The sequence below is a fragment of the Dasypus novemcinctus genome, chromosome 31 (genome assembly GCF_030445035.2).
Source record: "Dasypus novemcinctus isolate mDasNov1 chromosome 31, mDasNov1.1.hap2, whole genome shotgun sequence".
Taxonomy (NCBI): Eukaryota; Metazoa; Chordata; class Mammalia; order Cingulata; family Dasypodidae; genus Dasypus; species Dasypus novemcinctus.
The window spans coordinates 5,725,613-5,739,434 of NC_080703.1; the positions used below are offsets into that span (position 1 = coordinate 5,725,613).

The 13,822-nt window shown below is 47.9% G+C and overlaps 1 long non-coding RNA gene across 1 annotated transcript; it reads left to right on the forward strand.

Moving 5' to 3' along the window:
- Positions 1–5,339: 5,339 nt before the first annotated feature.
- On the forward strand, positions 5,340–8,050 carry LOC131277022 (uncharacterized). Its single transcript, XR_009184216.2, has 3 exons — positions 5,340–5,453; positions 6,980–7,120; positions 7,914–8,050. It is a non-coding gene; the product is annotated as an uncharacterized lncRNA (long non-coding RNA).
- Positions 8,051–13,822: the final 5,772 nt, after the last annotated feature.

Sequence of the window (13,822 nt, forward strand, 5' to 3'; positions counted from 1 at the left end):
TGTGGTAGACAGATGCACTAACCACTGGGCCAAGTCCGCTTCCCTTGAAATATACAATTTTCTAATGTTCAGTTTTCCAAAAGCAGAATATGCCTATATTCTTCATAAGCTATGCTCAACTCTGCTTTAGAGTTATTAAATTATTGGAATATCTGTTTTAATTTCCCCCTGATGTAAGTGTAAGAATGGACAGGATGACTCACTAAAACCATTATCTTCATCACTACCTAATGTCTAAGACCTTATAGTTTCCTTTGCAAGTTAGTTAATAAGGCATTATGATGATGAGTGACTAGAATGTAGATGAATTTCCCAAGTTCTCTAAGTATTGGTGCTAGTCTGATACCTGATTTCCTCTCTGGCTTACTCTTGTCCAGTTCATCTTGCACACCCCAGACTAATCTTCTGAAAACCCTCAGCATGCCAGCCTGTGATCAGAAACCTTGTTTCTTTCCTACTCACGGGATACAGTAGAACCTCCTCTGCTCTGACTTTTGGGATCCCCTGAGGCTGCACCTTGTTACCTGTCTTCAAGCTGGTGGTCTCTTCTCTCCCACCTAACCCACTCCATTCTCTCTTGCCTTGCTCCTTTGACCAGGTGTCCCTTCTACCTCCAGACAGCATCTCCCCATGACTAAATTCTGTCCATTCAGCAACACCCCACTCAGGTCTCTTCTTTCCCCACAACCTAAAACCCTGACCTCCTCTGAGGGCTGGAATGTTGATTTTCTTCACACACTCTGCTTTGGCTTGTTGCATACCTCTAGTATTGATTGTGTCTTTGAGGACAGGAATCATGTTTGATCCTTTAAATATCCCTCTTATTTAAGCAACTAATATTTATTGAGCTCTTATTATGTACTAAGCATTGTTCTGGGCTCTGGGAGTACACAAGTAAGATAGCTGTGACTTTGCCCTCGAGGAGCTTCCATTCTTATGTGTGTGCAAGCATTTGTGGGCAAGTTGTTAGAGACAAACAAGTTCAACATGGTAATTTCAATTGTTAAGGATTATACTAGCCAGTTCCTTTTTTCTTTATTCTTCCCATAACAGATCCATTTTCATGAGGCTGAGATGATAAAATCAAGGCTTGAATTTGTCAAATCTTTACCAAGAAAATTGTTTTCTCAAAACCCCGGGGTTCAGTGCTGACAAGAAGAAATAGTGACTTCAGAACTCAGATCATGAAAGAAGTTGTGTTTTTATGGGACTCAGCATAAAAAGAGCCTTATTTGTGAATTAGCCATTTTGCAGAATCATGTACTATTTGGTGATCTGAAAAGGATCTGTCTAGATCTTACAGAGACATGGAAGGAGCCTTTATTTTCCCTATACTGTGAATACTAAGTGTCAGTGATTGATTTAAAATTAAAGTTCAATTTAATATTAGTATCATAGATACTTGATTTTATATGTCAAACAGAATCGATCAAGTAGAATAAATGAATACAATGAATGACTATTTTTAAATCTGCCATCTTGTAACAGTTATCTGCTAAATGAAAAGAATATGCTTTTTAGAGACCTTCATTTCCTCCTCCTACAAATATAAGAAATGTTTTTTTTTCCCATTTCCTGATGTACTTTGTTAGCAGATATAATGTATGGTGAGGAGGAGCAATGGGAAAACAGATGACAGCACTTTGGATTACTATAACATTTATAATTGTAGAATTATACAGAAATAATCCTTTAATAAAATATAGGGAAGTGGATGTGTCTTAAGCAGCTGGACTCGTACCCACACTGTGGTAGATCCCAGGTTCAGTTCCCAGTGCCTCGTAAAGATGATGAGCCAAATAGCAAGCTGACAGGACTAGCTGACTTGGTGAGCTGATGCAACAAGATGACTCAGTGAGCTGATGCAACAAGATGATGCAGTAAGAGACACAGTGAAGAAACACAATGAGACATATCAAATGGCGCACAGGTGGTTTGAGTAATTAGGTGCCTCCCTCCCACATTGGAGGCCCCAGATTCAGTTCCCAGTGCCTCCTAAAAAGAAGATGAGCAGACAGCAAGTGCAAACAACCGGGGAGAGGGGTAAATTAAAATAAAATCCTTAAGTATATATATATTCCAGGAGTATTCTCTTTTTAAATATACAATGAAGTAAAGTAAATTTAGGTAGGGTTGTAAGGGGGCAGGTTTGATTGGGGGAAAATCTTCTAAAATGTAAATCATGAGTGAATTACATTGTATTTAGTGAAGTACAGATGCTTCACCCTCCAATTATGGTCAGGTTAAAGCTTGAGGGGAGAGTGAGACAAGGCAGGCAGATGTGGAAAGGGCTGCAGAGTCTGGAGACTGGGTTTCTACCTCTGGCTAGTTCCAGGGCCTTGGACAAGGAAAGGAGCTTCCATTTACTTTTCACCCGCTCTGTGCTGAGCTCTATGCTAAGCACTTGAACACAGGCTTGTATGATTTCCAGGGGCCTTGGACTTGGGCAGTGTTTCCTCTCCAAAGCTCACAGATGGTCAATGCCTGCCTTGGATACAGAACCACGGGTGAAAATGAGACTTGAACCTGGTCTGAGCAGCGATGCAGCAGAGGACTGAGAATCTGTTCAGGAGTCAGGCACGTGGGGTTGATTTCAACCTCTCTTGCAAATTTTATAACCTTGGGCCTCATTTCCAAATGGCTAATCAGAAAATAAGGATGAAATGAGTTAATACACCTAAAAACATTTAGAAAAGGGCCCACCACAAAGTAATCACAGTACATATTAGCTAATAGCATCTGCATTTCTACCAGTATTAGAGTTTTCTGAAGAAACAGTCAACAGCATATGGGGCCATATGTAAATAGGAAGGGATTTGTTAGTAGAATTGGCTCAGTGACCCTGGGGATAGGCAAGTTCAGATTTCCTAGGGCAGGCCATGCATTGGAGATAGCACAGGGGATGACTTCCTTGGGAGAAGCTGGAGAAGGAGAGAAAGGATTTGCCACTGCTGAGGGCCTTGGTGTTGCTTTAAGACCTCCAGCTGCCGGGGTGATGGGACTTCCCTCCTTGCTGAAGGCAGTCACCCTTGTTTGTGGATGTCATCAGCCATAGCTTCAACCAACTGCCTAATGGTCTAAAGCCACCTACAGAATGCCCTCACACTGGCAGGCCAGGGCTTGCATCATCCAATGACTCGGCACCAACTGGATGGTGATTAACCATCGCATGACCCCATCATGCTCTAACATTTTAGATCTCTTTATCTTTACTTTTTAAGGCTTTTAATTTTTAGCATAGGTTATTGAAACTCTATGAGTTCTAGAGCTCCAAGTTCACTTTTTAATTTTATGCTTCTTTGCAGAGAAGGAATGAGACAAATAGAAGCAAATGAAAGATTGACCAGGAGAGAGCTGCAATCAATTCAGATGTGTTCATATACCCAAGTGAATTGCCGCTCACCTGGGGGCCAGGCCAAAAGGATTCTCACATCTCTGGGAAAACTGTGAAGTGGTCTCACTTACAGGTCTTAGAGCAGTTCATGGCTTTGGGCCTGAGCACCATTCTGGATCATACTATGCCTCAGAAACCCTTCCACAGTCCCTCTTTGCTACCGAGACCAAGCCCAGTGCCACTTCTGCCTTCTGTGAGCTCTCTTGTCCCTCCCTGTCACACCCTATACTCACCACCCCCTCACCCCACTCCAACCCCCATAACAACAATCTCCTCCATCATCATGAGACATTCATTGCATTTGTTGAATACATCTCTGAGTACCGCTGCACCTCATGGTCAATGGTCCACACCATAGCCCACACTCTCCCACAGTCCACCCAGTGCGCCATGGGAGGACATACAATATCCAGTAACTATTCCTGTAGCAACATCCAGGACAACTCCAAATCCCGAAAATGCCCCCACATTTACATTTCTTCCTCCCCCTCCCACCCCCAGCAGCCACCATGGCCACTTTCTCCACACCAGTGCCACATTTTCTTCTATTACTAAGCACAATAGTTCATGAATAGAATATCAGTAAGTCCACTCCAATCCATACTCTATTCCTCCATCCTGAGGACCTTAGAACGGTTGTGTCCATGTGTAAGGAGGTGTAGGAGGAGCACAGACTGGCTTGCTGGGTCATACTTCTAGGGGTGCCATAATTTTAGGGTTCCCTATGGCTAGGTGTGCTGTACTTCTAGGGGTGCCATATTTCTAGGGTGCTCTACTTTTAGGGGTGCCACTGTAAGTGTGTGGTTATTGCTTTTGTTAATTAGCATCAAGGACATGGTACTGAAAAATCTCTAAAACCTCTGCCTGAATCAAGGACATACAGGCAAGAAGGCTCCTGAGACGGGTGCTCGTTTGCCCGGGCCTGAGATCTCCCCCTCTCCTGCCTGCCTGTCCACCTGCACTCCCTACTGCCCTCCCCTTCTGAAAGCTGCACTGTCCTTGTCCTCCCTTTCTGCCACCCGCACATCAATGGGCTCGGCCTCAGGGCCACCACAGATGCTCTTCCCTCTGCCTGGAATGACCGACTGTTCCCCAGATTTCACAAGTCTTGCCCCTCATTATCATTTATGTTTCAAGCCAGTCTTCCTAGAGCCGCCCTGGTTAAAGTATTCCCAAGGCCTGTTTAGTTCTCCTTTTCCTTTTTACTGATACACACACATCCCAGGCTTTAGAGTTAAGTGAATTTTCGACAGAAGGAACACACCTCTTGAACCAGCATTTGACTCAAGAAACAGCAGAGCGCTGCGGAACAGCTCAGTTTTGCCAGATACCACTTGACTGGATTCGATTAGTGCCGCTGCACACCCGCACCTGCCAGTACCGTGAGCGGTGCCCGCTCGTGGTGACCGAGGCGCTGAAAACAGACTCGTTGCACGTTGACACGATGCTGCTGCGGACACACTGAGTTAATATATGATGGCAGTGAATTCCACCTGCGTCTTCCACTACTGTTCCGCGGCTCCTGGAGGGTTTCAGATGCCGCGCACGGGTGGCCTGCACTTCTCCCGGACAGCCCGCTTGGATCGCTCCGGGAGCGCAAGGGCAAGGGCAAGTGCAAGCAGGCGGAGGCTGCCAGTCCAGCAGACGCGGCTCCTTGTGTCCCAAGTGGGCCCTCCAGGGACCCGCAAGGAGACGGGAGGGCACGGTCCCATCCCCAGCCCAGCTGCGCCCTCCGCCCTGCGCCCCTGGCCCTGAGCCCTAGCCCTGCGCCCGCCGCCCAGCTTTGTGACGCGAGGCCGCGGTTCCCCGGCAACTGCGGAACGCGGGCGCCGGGTAGCCAGGGAGGCGGACTCGGGCGGGGTCCCCGGCCGGGTGGGACCGACGTGGCCTGGGCGGAGAAGCTGGACGCGGGCGGCCTGGGGGACGAGGAGGAGATCACCGCCGCCACGCTGCAGGCAAGCCCCGGCCGCTGCCCATCGCGGCGCTGTCCGCCTTCAGCTACGTCCCGCCGTGGCGCCTGGACCCCAAGGAGCGCAGCCACTTCTCCCGCCAGGCCCGGGTGAGGCGGGACCGGCGGCACCGCGCAGGGGGGTGAGGCGGGGCTGGGCGCAGGACTCCCCTGCCAGGGAGGGGCTGGGGCGGGGCTGTGCAACCCCGGAGCGGGGACTGGACACCCAGCGGCACTGCGTGGAAGGGGTCTGGGGGCCAAGCAGGGCTTGGGGGCGGGGACCGGGCAGGGTGGGGGATGCTTCTGTCGGGGTGAGAGCAGGACATCATAGTGGGAAAGGGCTACCGGGAATGTCAAGTGTGTGTGTGGGGGGGGGGGCAAGGAGGGAGTGCTCACCAGGGAGGAAGACTCGATGGGGCGCCCGGGGGTGGAGGGGGCAGGGGCTGCTCGGCGGGTCGGTGAGATGGGCGCCTGGACCCGAAAGAGCAGAGCTTTTAGTACTGCGAGACACAGAGGCACCCCTCCCCTGGGCTGGAGGGGCCTTGTGGCAATCTGGGAGAGCTCGGACAGTCTAGAAAGGGAGCCCCAAGGCTATCCAGTGTGCAGGGTGCGGCCCCCTGAGCAGTATGTGCGGTGGTTCCCGGGGCTGTGAATAAGCAGCCAGGCTGCTGGACGGTCCTGGGCCACAGGAACACTCGGGCCCCTTCCCACCCGACAAGGAGAACCAGGAATAGGTCTGCACCGTCTGGCCCGGCCCCTCTGGGAAGGTGTGCGTGGTGGGAAGACCTCGGGGGTCTAAGCAGCCGAAGCACCCAAGAGAGGGTGGAAAGAAGGAAGAGAAGAGTGTTCAGAGTTGTCCAGGTCACCCATTCCTTTCTTTTCAACATTGTTTCTGTCCGTCCCCAGGCCGTTCCTCAGGGCATCTGATTAGATAAAAGCCTTGGTTGGGGACCCTCAGCCTGGCAGACAGCTGGGCACCTGGGCTATCCTTCAGCCCTCCTGGAGGGATGGGACTGCCAGAAGAGGGACACCTCACTTTTCTCAGGCTGCTGTCACAAGTGCCATGAACTGGGTGGCTAAAAACACCAGGAACCGCTCTCTCAGCCCTGCAGGCTGAAGCCACAAGTGCGTGGGCCCTGCTGGTGGGTCAGTCCTGGCCGCTGGGGCACTGTCCCTTGGCCAGCAAGCCTTGGGTTTTCAGTGCCTCCTGAGTCACCTTATGGCCTGCTCTGTTTTCCCATGATGCCCCCACCCCCCACTTTTGTCTGTGCCCACACCCCCCTTCTAAAGACACCATCCATCCTGGAATAAGGGTCCACCCACTGCAGTTGGCCTCATTCAATTTAAATGATTCTGCTTGCAATAACGCTTTTGCAAAAAGTTCGTGTTCCCAGGTACCCAGGATTAGGACTTCAAGGTATCTTTTTGGGGTACACAGCTGAACCCATAACGTGGAACACAGATTACCTTGGAAAGGAAGTTAATGGTATATAAAATAATCCCACAAAATGCATCCTTCCTCTTCTCCTAGCCACCCACAATCAGTGGTGCCCAGGTGAGTCCCCAGTTCAGGTCAACTCTTGCTGGAGTACTGGTAGGAGGCCTCTTGAGTCTCATGAGCTTCACTTCACACACAGAAGCGTGGTTTCCAGTTGAATCAACCATGGCCCTCAGCCTGCCCCTGGGATGTCTCTTGAATCTGAGGTACCCCTCTGCCTGGCTTCTAGCGTGTGGAAGAACTGGATGGAAGAAGGGGACTTCTGGGGCCGTCTGACAAGGTACCTGTCTCTGCTGACTGTTAAAACAGGAGGGGGGTGGAAAGGAAGGGTTCCTGACCTTCTGTAAACACACACCTTATCTGTTTTCTTCCTGTGAGCAATAGCTTTTGAACAACTGTAAATAGTTTCACTACTAAGTGGGGTTTACATTTTGAGTCTACGGTACCTATGATACTGCCAGTGAGTTGATGGCCATCATGAGATAATAGTCAAAAAGCCAAGACTCTTGGTGTATGAAGTTGTTCAAATCTTCTTTATCTAGAGAATATAAAATTCATCTGGATTTTCAGAATAACAAAGACAGTTCACACTACACCGTTTTGTTTGTACCTTTGAGGAGTCCCTTTCCATAAGATGGACTGCAGGCTGCTCCTTGATGGGGTGTCACTGATGGAAGGTACCGCTGAGGACTGCACAGTGGGGCTTTTGGATTCTGAAGCTTAAATGTGGTAGAAATGCAGAGCAGAGCCCCTGCCCCCTGCGGGCCAGGCCCAAGAGGGAGAAGGGCAGAGTGAGCCTGAAGACTCAGTGTCTCCTTCCAGAATTTGGCTGTCTGATAAATGGCCCCGCCTTCAGGGCTAACTGAACAAGGGCCAAAGAGGGACCCCGAGGTAGGAAGTGACCTGGGCTCTATTTCTTGGTGGGACATCAGGAATGAGCCATAAGCACACTTTTCTATATGACAGGGTTGGCAAACTAAGGCCTGCAGGCCAAATCTGGCTGCCTGCCTGTTTTGATAAAGTTTTATTAGAACACACCCACACCCATTCATTTCTCTAACGTTCCTGTGCAGGATGTTGGGGTTGAGTGATAACGACAGAGCCCACAGGGCCAGAAGAGTTCCCCCCTGGCCCTCCAGAAAGAAAGTCGCTGACTGCTGCTCGAATGCCTTATTGCCTCCTGGAAAATGGAAGTGTCTTTATTTATTTATTTTTGTCTTTATTTTTTTAACATTACATTCAAAAAATATGAGGTCCCCATATACCCCCCCACTCCCCTCACCCCTCTCCTCCCCCCATAGCAACAACCTCCTCCATCATCATGAGACATTCATTGCACTTGGTGAATACATCTCTGAGCACCGCTGCACCTCATGGTCAATGGTCCCCATTATAGCCCACACTCTCCCTCAGTCCACCCAGTGGGCCATGGGAGGACATGCAATGTCTGGTAACTGTCTTTAGAACGCATTCATTCAAATGGGATTTTATGTGTTTAAAGCATTTCAGGGCAGTTTTGGTTAGCTGAGGTTACAGGCAAATTCAAGTCCTGGGGCTTTGTGCATGCCAAAAGGAAATTATGCAACTGAAATAAATATTAATTAAAATCTAAAGAAAAGAGCCTTAAAAGCAACAAGAACAGCAAAAGGCATTTCAAAGTCTATTTGAACCAATGTTCACACCATGGTATTGGGATTATGGGCACTGGTATCTGATCAGCTCCAGGGCTCCAGGAGCAGTTTCTCTGACCTTGGGATCATTGGTCATAAAGAGGGCGAATTCTGTACTACAGCTGATCAAACTCTGTACTAAAGCTGATCAAATTCTTCCTAAATCAATTTCCTTGGAGCACAGTTAACAGTAGTCAGTGTGTTGGTTAGCAGCCCAGGCTGAGGAGCCCCAAGTGGAAGTATCAGCTCTGTGGTGACTAGCTGTGAAGCCTTCACAAGTCACAGCCTCTCTGTCTCACTTTGCCATTCTAGGACAGATCAAACAGAACTGACCTCATGGACCACTTAAGAGAATGAATGTGCTTAGTGCGCATACAGTGGCTCACAGTAAGCCCTGGGTCGGTGGAGCTCTAATTACTGTTTTGTTTTTTTTTTATTTTTAATTATCTTTTTTCAAAGTTAATAGATCACACAAAATGTTACATTAAAAAACATAAGAGGTTCCCATATACCCCACTCCCCACCCCACCCCTATCAATTTTTTAGTTGTATTTTTTGAAGATATAGATCACAAAAAATGTTACATTCAAAAAATATAAGAGGTTCCCATATACCCCCAACTGCCTCACTCCACTCCTCCCACAACAACGACCTCTTTCATTAGTGTGACACATTCATTGTATTTGGTGAATACATTTTGGAGCACTGCTGCACCCCATAGACTAATTGGCTTTGGCTAGTGATGGTCAGTGCCCTTTTGCTGAGGACTGGGTCCACAGGAACAAGCCTTTCCTTCCTGATCTGATCACTGTCAGAGAGGCACATGATAGAACCTTCAACCAGGGGGCTTAAATAAGCAGTTCTGGGGCATTGTCAGACTAGCTCTGGCAAACTGAGACAGCGATTAAAAGTAAAGATAGACTTCCCATGCCAAAAGGTGTGTGTGTGTGTGTGTGTGTGTGTATGTGTTTGTGTATGTGGCAGGGAGGCTCTGCCCAGTCCAGTCTCAGGAACCCAGGTGGAGGGCGGGTCACCAGTCAGGCTGTTGTCCTTTCAGTGTGAAGTCTCTGGAGCTCCTGGCCATGGGTGCTTACATGCTTCTGCCTGAAGAGTCACACATGGCTTCTTGCTCACATGCAAGCACCTAGCAGAGGAGCAGGGATGGTTACTCCTGTGGGTGACCAGGAGTGGAGGAGAATTGGCTATTGGTGCCATCTACCCCTCAGCTGATCCTGATCAACGCTCTGAGGTTGTGTCTCTGGCTCCACTTCCCACTGTTGGAAAGCCCTTGCTTCTCCTACCAAGTGCCCTTTCTCAGCCAGCAGCTCTACCTGCAGTAGCAAGGTCTCCTCCACTGTCACGTCTGTTTCCTACCCCCAGCACCAACAACCTCAGCAACCCTCCTTCTGTGTCACCCTGCACTTTGTTCACACCTCAGCTATTTTCTGAGGGAAAGCTGATGGTAGACAGCAAGGGCCAAACCAGTATCAGGAAACACCCAATTTCAACAATACTCAAAACACAAAGGGCCAAATGGACATCAAGAGAGAAAAGTAAGTGGGGTTCTTTTTTCTTTGTGTTTTAAAAGCAACATCCTGTGTGAAACAAGAAATCCCTTGAGAAATGGTAATAATGAAATACCAATAAACCCAGAAGCTCCGTTTTGTGGTAGCATGTAAATCTGAGTCAGTTTTATTAATGACATTCTGCTTCAATCCATAAAGTAGTGAAAGAAAAAAAGAGGAAAGAAGAAAAATTGGTGAAACAAATCAAGGAAAAGCAGATTTTTGTTTGATTAGTTTTTGGAAATGGATAGTCATGTTACTAACTGAGGCTGGCTGGTGATGAATATTTTTTTCTTTATTTTTCTGTGATAGAAAAATTCATTTTGTTCTGCAAAAGTTCTGAATATGCGAAATCCCCTCAAAGAAGAGCTGTCTAAGATTGTGATAGCATCCACCAGCATTGCTAAGGGAAGTTATTCTGAGCTATGATAGGCTCCTGGTAACTAATCCAGGGCTTGGGGGACAGGCATTGCTGCTTACTCATCATTCTTACTTTAAAGATAGTTTTAGAACTCATTAGGAAAAGAAATGGGCATTTTTCAATAATGTTGCATATCATACTCTATTATGCTGATTTACTCCAGTTTAGGGAACAAAATAAAGTGCCATTAGCTCTTACATTCAGTGTAGGTTAATTGCATGTTCTGTTCTTGAGTCCATCCTTCCCCTTTAGGATCTTTCTCTCAGAATAAGAACCCTAGGGGTTAACTCAGCTCAGAAGGGTCAGAGGAAGCACAAGCCCAGCCTTTTCCATGAGGATCTTCTGTTTCCTTGTTCCCCTGCTGTTAGCGCTGCCCCCTGCTGGCTGCCCTGCTGCCCTGTCTCCTTTGGCACCAGGCTTTCAGGTGTGAGAGAGGAAGGTGCCTCCCACCTCTCCACCACGTGTCTGGAGACCTGGTCTATGTGTTGGACCCTGTGGCTCTTCTCCAGCCACACATGTGTTCCACTGGTGGGCTGGCCAGGAAGGACTTAAGCCACAGAATGACCAGGAGCCCAGCTTCCTTCTAAGTCCTTAATTTACTAGGCATATGGAGGTGATGTGAGTGATGGGGACCATGTTATCTTTTTTTCTTTCCAGATGGCCTCAAGTGGGCTGGGCAGTAACTCTGAACCTCAGAGGGGAGGGTCTGGATTCCAGAACTTTCCCTGACAGGAGACCAAGTTCCTCCTCTGGAGAATTGACCTTGTATCATCCCAGAAGAGTGGGTGGGGTGCTTGGGCTTCCTTGGGTTCCTGAAGGGCCTTCTGATCTGGGGGTTTACCTACAAAGTTTCCTTCAAGAGGACATAACACTGCCAGCAAGAGGTGACTCTCGGCCAATCAACATCCTACGTTATGTATGTTAAAGATAATGTGATCTCTCCACGGTGTATTACATTTCTTAAAATGTTGGATTTTATTTGATTTAATTCAAATATCTTTAATTTTTATATAGTATAGCCATTTGATACTGTTTATGAATTCCAAACATAGATATTGGATTATGTTTGTAAACTGGTCTCTTCCTATGGGCATAATAGATTGTATTAACTTCGGAGGTTTCACTTTTACTTTGTTAAATTATGATCAGGGGTTGAAATGGCCCATGTCAGTAGGACATTGAGTCTTCACCCCTTGGTGGGCAGGGACTCACTAAGAAAAAGACATGGCAAAGGAAGTAGTTGGAGTTTTGATGCTGGATCCCAGGGAAGTAAACACACAGGAGAAGAACACAGAGGAACAGAGATGGCTCTATAGACATGGCAGAGGCCTGGAAAGAGAGAGAACCTGATGGTCTACTGTTGACCTTGTGGCAACACCAGAGCCGCCAAGCCCATAAAGAAACAAGCCCCAGACAGAGAGACAAGCCTTATGCCAGCCTACAGCTGAGACCAGAAGAAGCTGGGACCATGGAGTCTGAAGAAGAAGGCTGAATCCTCACAGAGACCAGCAGCCATCTTGCTCCAACATGTGGCAACAGACTTTGGTGAGGGAAATAACTTACACTTTATGGCCTTGTGACTGTAAGCTTCTACCCAAAATAAACCCCCTTTGTCAATGCCAACAGAATTCTGGTACTTTGCATCAGTACCCCTTTTGTTGACTAAGGCATATAGTCAAAGTGTTTGATATTTTCTTTTTGATTTCTCCCCATTGCTTTGATGATTAAAAGGCCCTTAGAGCTGTTTTTTCACTTACCTTTTAAAATCCATCCAGAATTTTCTTTTGTCTGCAATGAAGTGGGCAAATACAAGTTTATTTTTAACCCAAAGAGCTATCCAGTTTTCACAGTACCAAACACTGAAAACTTTATCACTGGCCATGGTTTGGGCTTCTTGTTAACCTAGGTGTGTAGGAGCCATACTGGAGGTGATGCTTTCCACAGAAGTGAAGGCCACAGTGGACCAGGGCACCCTGTGACCATGCCAGAAGTGGACAGGCACAGTGGACCAGGGCACCCTGTGACCATGCCAGAAGTGGACATGCTTGAAGGCCACATTGGGAGGAAGCTCAGGTGTGGTGGGCTTGTTCTGGCCAGTGGTGGTGTGTGAGCAGGAGCCCTGAGCCCATACTGGGAGGTTTTCTGTCCTCCCCATCCTGTAAAGTGACTTGGAGCACAGGCACACCAGATTTTCCAGCAGCTGTGAGACAAGTTCTTTTAGCATGGCACCCCTGGAGTTCTTAAGAACTTTAAGACAATACTAAGGATTGCCTTGCTGGCCTTAGCAGGGTGGCTGTGGACAACAACCAGGCTGACTTATCTTCACACCGCTCCCAGAATGACCAGGTGTCTTGCACAGGATGGAAGGTGTGTGAAGGGTCTGTAGAGACTCAGTTGAAGCTGCTTTCACCCAGTCTGAGTTCCTGGAGTCAGTGAGCTTGGGGGTTACTGGGTTTTCCAACATACTCTGCATATGTGCTGCATTCTCTTAACTGTACTTTCTACCTTGTGCCTTGTAGTTGGTAGAAATGCTTCCTTTTGTTACCAACCCAGAGGAAAAAAGTAAGGCAAAAACAAACTTAGGCAACCTGGCATTAGGTTCGAGACCTGATCCTGCCCAAATCCAGCAAGACCACGTGTCTGAGTTCACTGTCGGGAGGATATAAGCAGCCAAAGTGATATACATGGCTAACCAGGGGAGGATTAAAGAACAGCTAGCAAGTGCATTTCTTCATCTTTTTTAGATAATGAGGCAGACGTACTTTCCCTTTAAGGACAAGCTGGGATGAACAAATGGAGATATTAAAAGATGATAGCTGATGGGTGGGGCAAGATGGCACCTGAGTGAATGCACTTCATAATTGTTCCTGCAAAAGGCCGGCTGAGTACAGTTGGAATCTTGCTGCAGTGGGCTGTTTCGGGGACTTGCAAGGCAGGAAGTGTTTGGACATTGATTTGGAGAGACTGGAACAGAAGTCGTGCTTGCTAAGGGTAGAATTGTGGGTTTCTAACACTGAGGTCAGAAGTTGTGGAGAGGTGGGACTCTTCCCCCTAGGGCATTCCCTGAACTGTTAGTAGTGTGGCAACATTCCCAAGCCCTGTGTTCCCCAGAAGAATGGTCCCCAGGTCCATGACCTCTAAGCCACCGCAGCCCACTTTTCACAGACCCACATGCCCCAAGAGGACAATATCCCAGACTTCCCACTCCCAAATCCAGCGCTCTGCCAAATCCAGTGCTCCCTGCCGTAAGGGAATGCACTAGCCATTCAGTTTTGGAGTGACTCTGTGAGTTGGAGGGTTTTGGTGGCAGGTGCAGAGGGGCCAAA